Raw genomic sequence first — 14,128 nt, 5'->3', positions numbered from 1 at the left:
AACAGCTAGCAGGAAAGGTCATAAAATGGGGGCAAAACAGCCGCCTAGAAATTTGGTGTTCGATTCTGGTCATAAGAGGAGAACTATCTGTATTTTTAGTCTTGTTCCCACCTGGCGATGAGATGTTGCGATTTCCGGGTTGTGATAGAAAAGCATTTTAAAGTCAGGAGAAAAAAACAAAATTGAGTCGGAAGCCAAATATCTCTGAGTCGTTCGTCCTGCTTTAGAAAAAACGTAGACAGAAATCAGTTGTGCTTCTTCAGTAATTTGTTAGACTTATGTTCCACTTTGCATTCAGGAGAAAAAGATGCGGTAGACTAAGTGCTTCCTCTTCCCCTTCTGGCTTCCAAACCACACACATAGAAGGTGGGTTGGGATAAATTATGGTCTGTAAAAATTTGAAATTTTCAGGGAAGGATATGTAGTTTTTCATTCCTCCCCTTTTTTTTTTCCCACCCAAAGGGAAAAAAAGGGAGAACATCTATGGAATACTTCCTTTGGAATGCTTGTTATAGCATAATATACAGTATGAAGATTATAATCCTCAGTATTAAACTAGGATTATTCTGGGTTCCTTCATAAAGCTCTTGGAAGCCCAGATTTTCCGCAGGAAATTTCCATATGTGGATGTCTTTTATTTTCCTAATCTTGGATAGCAACATGTTCCTTTGAAATATTTAAAGTTTACATAAATGAGACCATCAATTAGACTAATATGTTTTTAGGTTTTAGCTTTGCTGAACTACCTTGTTTATAACCAAGTAATCTGAGAAATTTTGATAGTTCCGTCCTGTGCATGCAGGTTTATAGAAAACAGTTTTGCATTTGTGCATGGAGACTCTCAGTCATGCAGGTCATGGTTGTCCAAAAGGTGCTTTTCCAAGAGTCAACTGGACTTTCTTATTTTTTCTTTGAAGACCAAGAAGCTTCTGCAGCTCTGTTGGACAACTCATTCTCCCAAATAAAGATTGGGCTAGATACACAAAATCGCCAATGGATTTCATACCAGGTTGTCACAGGAAAAGAACGCAAACTTAATTGTGACAGTCAACACTGTTGCCCATAGATCAAAGCCACTGTGTAGGGGTGATAATGGCTGTATGAGAACATCAAGAACATTACGGTTGTGCATTTCTATCATCACTTGATCCAGAAGAGGAAGAAGAAAATTCCGAGAAGCAGAGATGTTATCCAACTCGTTTGGTTTCATTTGGGAGAACGAGTTGTCTATCAGAGCTGAAGAAGCTTCTTAAATGAGATGCGAAATATCTTCAAAGAAAACTAAGGAAGTCCAGTTGCCTCTTGAAAAAGCACCTTTAGGACTGTTGCATTTGGTTAGCTGATCCCATAAAACTAAGCAGTAACAAGCTGTGAGATGTTCTAGGTACAAATAATGCATACCACAGCTGGTTTTGGAGATTTCATACTCGAATCCATCAGGCCTAATCCAAGCAGAGAATGAAAGAGAACCATTTTGCTTGGCGCATGGACTAAAACAGAGAAAAGGCGAGTTTATCATTATTTTGAAATTATTACTGTTGCTCCTGCATATTTCTTTTTAGCTAAGGGTGGTGCTCAGCTTGGTAGCAGGACCTAACCAACCTTGGCTGATCTCCAAAAGCTATGAAGGACGAGGCCTACTGAGGAGAGGCTGTAAAGCTAGAGGCTAAAACAGGAAATTGAAAATAATCCCACGAGAAGGTAATGACAAATGACTAATGCTCTCCTGCCAAGAAAACTGCAGGAACGCTCAACTTGAAGCATATTTCACCTTTTTAGTTAAGTCTACACAGAAAGGAATGGAGTCTATCAACAGATATTTATACTCAAATAAATCTAATTGAATTGATTTGAGCTTACTCTCAAGTAAGTGGTTGTTCCAGGCTATTGCATGGAGTTTTTTGCCCCCTGAAACACTTTACGGATGAATGCCTGATTTAAGAGATTTTCAAAGTTTGAGGGAAAAGAGTCTCAAGTAAACCGAAGGGCAGATAAAATTGCCCCTTATGTTTTTCTTCATGTTCTTTGTTCACATCAGATCACTTGTGTGGAAGTATTGCCACCATCATTGATTGCATCTCCTCAAAGGAAAAAAAATCGCTGCTTCATTATTGCAACTGAATTTTGGAAATTCTTTCTGCTCATTGGAGCTTTTGACGGGTTGAGTTTGAGGGTTTTGATATTTGTTGTTGTCTTCTTGTTGTTTTTCTTCAAGTAATGCTTCCTAATTTTGAAGCTCCTCTGGATGGGCTTCCTTTGGAAGTCGGGCTTTGCATCATCCTGGAAGGATGCTGAGATTTTGTACACACTCTTGCAAATTGTGGAGTTTTTCTTCAGCAAACTCGAAAAGCAACGTTTCATTATTTTTGTTTTTAAAGAAGGCGGGGATATTGGATGAAAAAAAAACAGCAAAGTCTTGCAGCATTAATCCAGGTTTTAATTTGATCGCTTAGAGTTGCAAGGAGATCTTCACAGGCAGTTGTAATCGTCTTTCGTGACTTATGTAACTCTCCTGCATTTTTTATTTATTTATTTATTTTCGGGCTACCCATTTCAGTTGACGTGATGGAAAAGATTCTCTTCCAACAGACAAGCAGGATTCTGCTGAAATTTTAATGGGGGTGGGGGGTGGGGGGGCGAGATCTTGAGCTTTCTAAAGAGTGGAGTAAGGGTGGCTGAGAGAGATGTTGCAAGAATGTCGTCTCTTTGGTAGTCTAGCTGTCTCTCAGGCTGTCTGCAAACGGTCTGCAAAGGAGCTTAGAAAAAAGATAAATTTTCCCCACTGGGATTTCTTCCGATAGGTAGTCCTTGAGTTACGTCCGCAATCGGGAACGATGCGGTTGTGAAATGAATCGGGCCCGATTTTATCACCTTGTTTTGGCCATGATTATTAATGCCTATCCGTATGGCAGCTGAGGATGCCTGAGGTGGAAGAGGAGAGGAGGCTGTGAGTTCGATCCTAGATATAGGCTAACAATGGGAATAGACCGGGGTGGGATTCTACCAATTCGCACCTATTCGCTAAAACTGGTTGTTAATATTCTAACATCAGTTGTTAGAAGAAATTACAGGCCTAATCCTGTAAGGAAGGCAGGAAGGAAACATTCTGGTATTGCTTACAGAAACTGCCTCTCTGTTAATCCTTATTACATTCTTGGCAGGACTAGACTTCCTGTCTCTGGAACTTCTTTGGAGTTTTTTCCCCTCCTTTGCTGGTACTTTGCTTTTGTGGAGTGACCATTCAAAGCTACAAGGGCACTGAAAAACGTGACTTATGACCATTTTTCACACTTACGACTGTTGCAGCATCCCCACAGTCATGAGAGGCCAGGCAAGGAGATGCGTGCCTCGATGTGAGTGATATTAAGTTGGCCACACCCAGCCAGTCACATGACCACCAAGCCACACCCACCAACTTAACCATGTCCACAGAACCGGTTGTTAAAAAATTTGAATCCCATCCCTGGAATAGATTCTCCTGCTTCAGCAGGGGGGTTGCCCCCCAAAATAAGCAAACAAATATATAGGGGCTCTCGTTTCCTTGACAATTGTTATGCAATTCGGGTGCTTTGTAATGCAGAATCCCTGTGGGTGGGGTGGGGGGGAGGACAACAATGAGGTGAACCAGATATTTTCCTCACATCTATTCAGCCTGCCCCAACCCTTTCTTTTTAAAGTGTCTTTCAATGGAATCGCAATATCAGAAATTGTAACTTCTGAAACATTTTGCTTTTCCTTTCCAGATTTTCGAACTTGGATCCTGGGCTATTTATGCATTTTTAAAAAATTGAATATATGGCTTGAAACGTTCCTTCTCTTTTTACGATGTAGTTGTAAGACGGTAACGTTTGCCTTTGCAGCCTGTTCTCTATTAACAATTTTACTATAACACCCCTCTTGATATTCACTAAAAAGGCTTAGAAGCAAAGCAATTCCTGCCCTGTATAAAATACAGTGTTTTGCCCTTCTTAACGGAGGTTCTGAGGCCGTAATTTTTTTTAGCCTTGATTTGTAAGTGTGGCTGTGGATGAAGTTTTAGTGACTCACTAAGGTTGCCACAGATATGATTACTTTTTTTAAAAAAAGAGAGAGATAACTCCTTCAGTTTTGCAATAGTGTGGTTTGGCAACTGCATGAGGCTTTAAACTTGTGTTCAGTACTTTGTTTTATATGTGTGTGTGTTTGTGTGTGTGTGTTTGTGTATGTTTAGTTTTAGCCTTTGGTATGGAAACAATTGTCAAGTGCTAACAAAGGTATGGAAGACAGAAATTATGGGCGTGCAGGTGTGTGTGAGTAAACAGGCAGGTTGCACTTTTGCATGCTGTGACAATGTGTTAACAACGGCTTAACCAAATAAACTGCTGATAGATTTACAGGACGAAAACAAATTTGCCTTAAATCAGAATATTGTGCAAAAATCAACCGCTTAAGTTTGTTGTGTCATCTTGGCCCGTGATTCCTTAAATCCTGGACAGGTTGATTAAAATAGATAGTAATTATTAATTATAACAGGTTACCATTATAATAACTGAGGCCAGTTTGGCATCATGGTTAAGGTGCTGGCCTAGACACCGGAAGTTCTAATCCCAGTTTAAGCATGAAAATTGATTGGTTGACTTTGGGGCCAATCACCAGGAGACGGTGAGTTCTAATCCTGCTTCAAGCATGAAAACCAGATGGGTGACCTTGGGCCAGTCGCCCTCTTTCAGCCCAACTCACCTCACAGCAGATGTGGTATTCAGCCGGTTCTGACCAGTTCTGGAGAACCGGTTCTGGAGAACCGGTTCTGGAGAACCAGTTCTGGAGAACTGGTAGCAGAAATTTTGAGTAGTTCAGAGAACCAGCCAATCCCACCTCTGACTGGCCCCGCCAATCCCATCTCTTCTCTGTCTCCCATTGAGTCCCAGCTGATCGGCTGGGTCTTCTTGGGTTGTCCTGCACAGGAGAACGGAGCTGGAAAGCAGGTTAGTGGGGTGGGGAGGGAAGGGGGATTTTGCAGTAAACTTCCTCTAGGAGTGGGGAGGAAATGGAGATTTTACAGTATCCTTCCCCTGCTATGCCCAAGCCACGCCTACCAAGCCACACCCACGGAACCAGTAGTAAAAAAATGGAACCCCACCACTACCTCACAGGGCTGTTGTGGAAAAAAGTAGGATGAGGAAAAAGTATTATAAATTCATTGCCTCTTATAGAGTAAAGGTGTAATAAAAAATGAAATTCATGAGTTGAGAGATACCAGGCTGCCATATTTGTGAACCGTAATTTTCTTACGAATGAAGGCAAATATACATGTCCCGGGATAATGATGCAAAACTGAATATTTTTCTTGCTTCCTTACTGGTTTTGTTGCTCATCCCAGTATGTGAGCTTAGGACACGATGCGTATATTGTACGGAGGTGCGGAACTTCGGTGGTGCTCTGTTCTGAAAGTTCATTTTAATTTTTAGAAGATCCAAACTGAATCTTCAACATCTGGAAAAGGGTTTGAAACCAGGTGAAAAGATTCTGCTGGAAACTTTACCTGCCCTGTGCTTGAGGTTCTGATGGACTACCTTTCTTAGACTGGCAAATAATTTGATTTCACACACCTATTTCCTCTTGGTTTTTGTATCCTCTGAAAGTAGCAAACTTTGGATGGTGTCTTAAGCTGTCCTTCTCCCAATTTGCTGGTCAGTGACTAATTAAAAATTGATTGCATGTCAAGATCCCACAAAATACAAATAGGAGGACTAACAGCTCAAAATTGAGAGAGAGGGAGGGAGGAAGAGGGAAAGAGAGAGAAGAACGTGGAAGGGTGTGATACAATTAAATATTCAGCAGTGAATAAATCAATTCTTGCTTTTTATTTGTGGGCATCAACTTTCAGCAAAAAAAATTTTAGATGTATTTATAAAGGTTGCAGACTCTTGGGATCGTGTGATGCACTTTTGCAACCTTCCGACAAGCAAAGTCCATGGGGGAAGCTTGACAAATGGGTTACCAACTTCAAAAGTGCAGTGTTTCACTTAACAAAGGTGGCAAGGAAAATGGATCAAAAACTCAACCAATGCCTCACTTAGCAACATAAATTTTGGGGTCCATTGTGAATAAAGGTAGATAAAGGTAGATTAAAAACAGGCAGGCAAAAAGAATGGATGGGTGGATGGATGGATCATAGATCGATAGAGGGATAGAAAGATAGACAGACGTGATAGGTAGGTAAGTAGATACTGTAGATAGATGATAGATAGATAGATAGATAGATAGATAGATAGATAGATAGATAGATAGATAGGGATAGATAGATAGATAGATAGATAGATAGATAGATAGATAGATAGATAGATAATAGACAGACAGACAGACAGACAGACAGATGATAGATAGATAGATAGATGATAGATGGATGATAGATAGATGATAGATAGATAGATAGATAGATAGATAGATAGATAGATAGATAGATAGATAGATAGATAGATCAATTTAAATCTACCATTTCACTGTTTTGTAAACTATTTGAGGATTTCACCCACTGTGTCGCACCTCCTCCATATTCCTGGGTGACCTAAGAACAACAATGGTTTGTACTTTCTCTGTTAGTTTTGTCAAAGCAGTAATTAACCAGCCTTCTCTCCCCGGAGCTGTGCATATTCATGCTGGCACCATCAATAAAAGGCAGCGCATGGAGAAGAAAGCAAACAAAACCAGCCACGGAGCTTTGGAAGGCCTTTAAACCCCGGGCGGGGGGGGTGTCAGGGGAGGGGGAGAGAAATCAATCAGAGTTTGTCAAATGGATAAAATAAAGGCAACAAAGCCCAGGGGGCCTTCCAGTACCTGAAAGCTTTTAAAAGCATTTGGGCTCCGGAATAAAACAGGAACAGGTGTTGAAGGGAACCGGGCTGGCTTTTTTTGCTTGGCTGGCTGTGGGTGGTGTGTGTGGGTGGGTGGGTTCTGTTTTTGCGTGTTGCTTTCTTGTTGCTGCTGATGCTCTCCTGGCTTCTGGGAGCATTTCTGTGAGTCATCTGACTGTGCCAGACAAGGGGAACTCTTACACGTGGGGACCCTCTCAGCACCTCAGATACTGGAGCGCAGCAAAAGGGGAAGGGAAGGGGGAGAGAAAGAGCAGGAGGAGGGAGGGAAGAAGAAGAAAAGAAGGAAGAAAGGAGGGAGGGGAGGGAGAGAGGGAGGGGATGGAAGGAAGGAAAAGAAGGACAGGAGAGGAAGGAAGGAAGGAAGGAAGGAAGGAAGGACAGGAGGAAGGGAGGGAAAGGAGGACAGGGGAGGGAGGAGGGGAGGGAGGGAGAAGAAGGAAGAAGGGAGGGGAGGGAAGGAATGGAGAAGAAGGAAGGACAGGATGGAGGGAAGGAAGGAAGGACAGGATGGAGAAAGAAGGAAGGGAGGGGAGGGAGGAGGGAGGGAGGGAAAAGAAGGAAGAAAGGGGAGGGAGGAAGGAAAGAAGGAAGGACAGGATGGAGCAAAGGAAGGAAGGACAGGATGGAGGGAAGGAGGGAGGAAGGGGAGGGAGGGAAAAGAAGGAAGAAGGGGGAGGGAGGGAGGAAAGAAGGAAGGGCAGGATGGAGGAAGGAAGGAAGAAAGGAAGGACAGGATGGAGGAAGGAAGGGAGAGGATGGAGTGAAGGAGGGAGGGAGGGGAGGGTAAGGAGGAAGGAGGGAAGAAGTAGGGGTGGGAGGGAGAAGGGGAAGGGAGGGAGGTACAGGAGGGAGGGTGGAAGGATTTTCCCAAGCTGTGCTCTCTTATTACTTCTTCAAACTATTAAATGAGGCTAGCATTCACAACTTCTGGTGGCAAGTTGTTCCACTGGTGAATTGTTCTCACTGTCAGGAAGTTTCTCCTTAATTCCAGGTTGCTTCTCTCCTTGGTTAGTTACCACCCATTGCTTCTTGTCCTACCTTGTGGGGCTCTTTGGAGAACAGGCTGACCTCTTTTCCCTTGGGGCAGTCCCTTAGATATTGGGTTAGATATTGGAACACTCCTATCATGTCAAGCTCAAGAAGTCCTCACTGTTTTGGGGATCCCCTAAACCTGGAGTGGCATCTTCTAAACCAGCAGGAGAGAAGGCTAGCCAACTTTGTTCTTCAGGGTGACCCTTAAATGTCCTTCATTTCTTCCCGCAGCTGCTGGGCTTCCCTGCAGATGGTGATTGACCGGAGAGGCTGCTCAGTTGGAGCATATGGCTGTCTAGTTGCATGGGAAGCAGGCGGGAACCCACCAGTCTCGAGAGCCCTGATTTATTCAAGAGCCTCTAAAACAGATAATGTGATTTTGCAGGAATCTCACCTCTTGATGAACCTCTGCTCTGGTTCGTAACTCCACGGGCTGCACGAGGGACAGTCCACAAAAGGCAAGATTGGGCATCGTCCAGCTCATTCTTGGGATCAAACCTTCCTATACAGGTAGTCAGAGGTGGGATCAGACCGGTTCAGACCGGTTCGAGGGAACTGGATGTTAAATTTGCATTTGGTTCACCGGATCAGTATTTGAACCAACCAGCTGGCCCCACCCACCCCGTCCCTCCTCTCCCAGATCTATCTATCTATCTATCTATCTATCTATCTATCTATCTATCTATCTATCTATCTATCTATCTATCTATCTATCTACCCAACTACCTACCTACCTATATCTCTATCTACCTATATCTCTACTTATCTATCTATCTATCTATCTATCTACCTACCTACCTATCTATCTATCTATCTATCTATCTATCTATCTATCTATCTATCTATCTATCTATCTATCTATCTATCTATCTATCTATCTACCTACCTACCTACCTACCTGCCTACGTACCTACATATCTATCTATCTATCTTTCTTTCTCGCTGTCTATCTATCTATCTATCTATCTATCTATCTATCTATCTATCTATCTATCTATCTATCTATCTATCTCTATCTCTATCTCTATCTCTATCTCTATCTCTATCTCTCTCTCTCTCTCCTCTCCACGCGGCCCATTTTCAATGAAGGTAAGTGTAGGGTCTGTGTGAAGGCTCTGGGAGGGGGAAAAACAGTCCCACCAGAAGTAGCAGAAGTCACAAAATGGGCCTGTTTTGGCTTCCAGAGGGCCTCCAGAGCCCAGGGGAGGCCATTTTCGCCCTCCCAGAGGCCCAAGGGAAACCTCTGGACCCTTGGGAAGGCAAAAAATGGGCCTCCTGCAAGTTCCGGTAGGCCACGCCCACCACGGCCATGCCCACACAGCAACTCGGCAGCGAACCGATTGCTGGGATTTTTGAATCCCACCCCTGCAGATAGTCCTTGACTTCTGCTAACCATCGCACTCCAATTTTCCAATTTTCTATTGCTCAATGAGACAATGAGCTTTGCCCCCCTTTTGCCATCTTTCTTGCCACCGTCGTTAAGCGAATCACTGCAGATGTTTAGCGAGCAACACAGTTGTTGAGTGAATCTGGCTTTCCCATCGACTTTGCTTGTTGGAAGGCCACAAAGGATGATCACATGACCCCGGGCCCTTGCAACTGTCATAAATATGAGCCCCCTCGCCAAGAGTCCAAATTTTGATCCCGTGAGCCCTTGGACACTGCAACCGTCCTAAGTACATGTCGGTTGCCAAGCTTCTGAATTTTGGTCATGTGATTGCCGGGCTGCAAAGGTCGTAAGTGTGAAAAGTGGTCATAAGTCGTTTGTTTGTTTTTTTCCCAACGCTGCTATATGTATTTCCAAACATTTGGGGCGTTCCAAAGTTGTGACCTGCCTTGGGAACTGGAAAGATGTTTTGCTTACTTTAATATAATTTAGATGTGCTTGCTAAGGAACTATATAAGCATCGCAACGTTTTAACATTTGGTTTGTTTCGTGCCATCACCTTTTCTCTCCATAAAACTGGGACAATTTTGACCGAGAGGTGCAAAGAGGAGAGAACCTTCCTGAACACTCCTGAACGGATCCAAAACGGCTTCAAAAATTTTAGCAACGGGTTGTCTGCCCAGTTGCTGGGTGGGCGTGGCCATGGTGGGTGTGGCCTAGTTGTCCTCCACCATGGTGGTGGTGGGGGGGCACTTTTGCCCTCCCTGGCGCTCTGGAGGCTTTCCTCAAGCCTCCGGGAGGGTGAAAACAGCTTTCCCGGACTCCCGAGGCTTTCTGGAAGCCAGAAACAAGCCCATTTCTGGCCTTCTCAAACTTCTGGGAGGCCCATTTTTCACACATGCCCTGCACTTACTTGCATCAAAAATGGGCCACGTGGGGACTCCTTGGAGGGGAGGGGCAGGGTGGGTGTGGGCAGGATGGGCGTGGCCTAGTCAGCCTCTTGCACCATGGCAGAGGGAGGTGTTTTTGACTCTTGGGTGGGCCGGGATGGGGCAGGTGGGACCAGCCAGGAGTGGGATTTGGAGGTTCTCTGAACTGTACAGAATCTTAGCTAGGGGTTCCCCAAATCCTGCGAACCCCCAGCAGCCCCACCCCTGCGCTGGTCCGAAATACCATGGTGAAGGGAGGTGGAAATGGAGAACACGAATCTCCCTTGACCCCCTCCTCCTTGGCTGAGACCTTGAAAGGAAGGAATAGCCCCAGTAATGATGCTGGCTTGAGCCACTCCTGGCATTAATCTTTATTTCAAATTAGAGAAGGCAACATGCTTTTAGTGCAATAATAAACCCACAGCAAGCCGTCGCTGTAATGTTGTCATTTTCCTCTGGGCTCTTACAGACCCAGTTTATCGATTAGGCTTTGAAGTAACACAACAGCTGAATTGTGGATAGCAAATATGTGTTGAATTGATCTCTGGTGGAGAAGTACAGCCAGCCCCTGCTCCTGTTGACAGTATTTATTGGCGAAGGTCAGGTGTGAGTTGGGGTTGAAGAGAGAGAGAATAAACGTTGTTTAGCTCTTATTAAGGCAGCCCCTTTGGAAGCAACCATCTCTCTTCCCTCTGCTGACTCTTCAAGCTGGTTGTCCGTGAAGATTCTCCGTCATCCATGTCGTGGTTGTCCCAAAGATGCTTGCAGGGGTGGGATTCAAATTGTTTAACAACTGGTTCTGTGGGCATGGCTTAGGTGGTGGCCGTGGCTTAAGTGGTCATGTGACTGGGTGGACATGGCTTGGTGGTCATGTGACTGGCTGGGTGTGGCCAACTCAATATCACTCACATCGAGGCATGCATCTCCTTGCTTGTCCTCTCATGACTGTGGGGATGCTGCAACAGTCGTAAGTGTGAAAAATGGACACAAGTCACTTTTTCAGTGTTATTGTAACTTTGAATGGTCACTCCACACAAGCAAAGTACCAGTAAAGGAGGGGAAAAAAACTCCAGAGAAGTTCCTAAGACAGAAAGTCCAGTCCTGCCAAGAACGTAATAAGGGTTAACGGAGAGGCAGTTTCTGTAAGCAACACCAGAATGTTTCCTTCCTGCCTTCCTTACAGGATTAGACCAGTAATTTCTTTTAACAACCGGTTCTCCGAACTGCTTAGAATGTTAACAACCGGTTCTTGCGAATAGGTGCGAACTGGTAGAATCCCACCCTTGGGTGCTTTTTCAAGAGGCAAGTGGACTTTCTGGAGTTTCTCTGAAGACATTTCGCTTCTCATCCAAGAAGTTTCTTCAGCTCTGACTGAATGGTGGGGAATGGAAGGATTGATATTCCGTGCAGTTATCTTGTTGTTAGCTTTCTTTTAGAGAGTTGTTGAGGCCACTTGGAGGTTTATCTGTGCTGGAGGGACATGTCATCATCTACCTCCTGTCTACAACACCGTCCTTTCAGCCATTCCAAGAAGGCTGCACACCCATTTATACACTCAGGTGACCCAGAGGACACAGGTAAACCTCTAAAAGAATGCAAATGACCAGCTATCTCCAAGGACATATAAATCCTTCCATTTCCCACCATTCAGTCAGAGTTGAAGAAGATTCTCGGATGGGAAGCAAAACATCTTCAAAGAAAAAACAAGGAAGTCCAGTTGCCTGTTGAAAAAAAAACTCCTTTAGGATTTCAAGCTGGTTTTACTTTACTTATTTCACTTTAAAGATTGGGAAGAGAACTGTTATCTATATCTATATCTACATTTCTCTCTCTCTCTCTCTCTGTATGTATGTATGTATATATATATATATATATATATATATATATATATATATATATATGTGTGTGTGTGTGTGTGTGTGTGTGTGTGTGTGTATTTTCTTAAGTTTTCGCGGGTACTTACATGTATGGAATTCAGCTTTGTTCGGGTATTTTCCCATGTCATTGCAGTTGTGCTTTTAAAGTTGTAGCGACGTTTTAGCAGAATCTCATCTGCCATCATCATACATACACATACACATACATACATACATACATATATATCCATATCCATATCCATATCCATATCCATATCCATATCCATATCTATCTATCATCTATCTATCTATCTATCTATCTATCTATCTATCTATCTATCTATCTATCACTATATCTATCTATTTATCTATCTATCTCTATATCTATCAATCTATCTATATCTACATCTATATCTACATCTATATCTACATCTATCTCTATCTATAGATATAGATATATTGTCTGCATACAACACACACACATAGTGCCTCTCACCATTCCTTGTGGAAAAAAACGAAGAAGCATTAAAACGGATCCCTTTGTCAGAAAAAGCATGGGAATTTCGAGCTAGGCAGCATTTGGGGACGATGATCAATGTTTCTTCAGGGAGATAAAAAAGAGGATTGTGTTTATTTACTCCCGATGAGGCAGAACATCACAAGCAAAGCAGTAAAAAGCCATCGCTGTTTTTCTCCTCCGAGAACAGAGGAAGAACAGTCAATGAGTCTAGTAACGTTTAATTTGAGTGATGCGGAGTAGGAGGGCTTTTTATTATAAGCTGATTTTTATTATAAGCTGAGTGGTGGTTGTTGTTTTTTTTTAAAAGGAAAAGCAGATTGATACACCTGTGGACTCTTGTCTCATCAGCCATTATGGAAACTGTCAGATTTTATTACCTTAAGGAAGGATTTTTCAACATTGAAGATTTATATGTTCTTCTCGGTAGCGGTGCGCACGGAGGAAGCCGCAATGAGAAACGAGGGAGGTTAAATATGCTTGGCTAGGACCCTGATTTGATTGATGCTCCTTGAATGGGATCTGCTGATTTCCCCTCCCCCGCTCCCTGTTTTTTTTTAAAGAAACAATAAAAATTGCAGTTGAGGGAAATGTTTTAATCCTGGACAAGGCAGGGAGCCGCTGAATAAGAATATCGATTCTTCTAGTCTAGGTATTCATTTCGCAAACCGGCAGCCGTTACCTTGATGTTCAGGTGGATACTTTTCCTAGCTCTACCTGGAGATGTTGGCCATTCAACCCGGGACTTCGGCATGCAAAAGGATTGCTTTCACTTCCTGGTGATCATTTAGATCTTGAAATGAAATTATTTTTTTAAAAAAAGATAAGCGTCAAGTGTTATTTGTTCACATTAGAAGGCTAAAAAAAAAAAAAGGAAAGAAGGAAGGAGAGACATCGATGAACGGAAGACAATGTCTATTCTCCACCTTTGATAAAAGCAAACGAGGGAATACAGATGGTACTCAGCTTATGACTACAGCTAAGACCAGAATTTGTTAAGTGAGTCACACCTGATTTGATGTCTGTTTTCTGTGGATCATGCAGTTGTTAAGTGAATCGCCTTTTATATATTTTTTAAAAAATTATAGACTAAAATATGAAATACAAAAGCAAATAGGAAGATGCAGTGGGCGGGGAGAGAAAAGAGAAGTGAGCGGAGGGATGGTTAAAAGAATAAAAACCGTTGACTCCCAACTCCCTCTGTTGCAGTAAAAAAGCAGCATTAACATCAAACCACAACTTTTTGCTTTTCCATCGTAATATAAACTAGCCATTTCTATAAAAACAAATCAACGTAATTGGGAAAACCCCAAATCAAGATTTCATTTTCTTTTCTCCACCTCGAGCACAAAAGTTCAGAAGCAGTCTCTCCATGTGGCAACCAAAGTATTTATATTTTTTTTCTTTAATCAAAGCGGTCAATGAAGCCATTTCCGCCAAGTCCATCAGCTTCTGCAGCCATTTATCCAAAGTCAATTGCATTTGTTAAGCAAAGCCAGTTGGGAAAGTCACCAATAGAGATAGCATGACCCCATGATCTTGCAGCCACTGTA

Source organism: Pseudonaja textilis, chromosome 11, assembly GCF_049901715.1.
Source record: "Pseudonaja textilis isolate UNSWEBS1 chromosome 11, rPseTex1.2, whole genome shotgun sequence".
NCBI classification, from domain to species: domain Eukaryota; kingdom Metazoa; phylum Chordata; class Lepidosauria; order Squamata; family Elapidae; genus Pseudonaja; species Pseudonaja textilis.
This window is presented reverse-complemented; position numbering follows the sequence as displayed.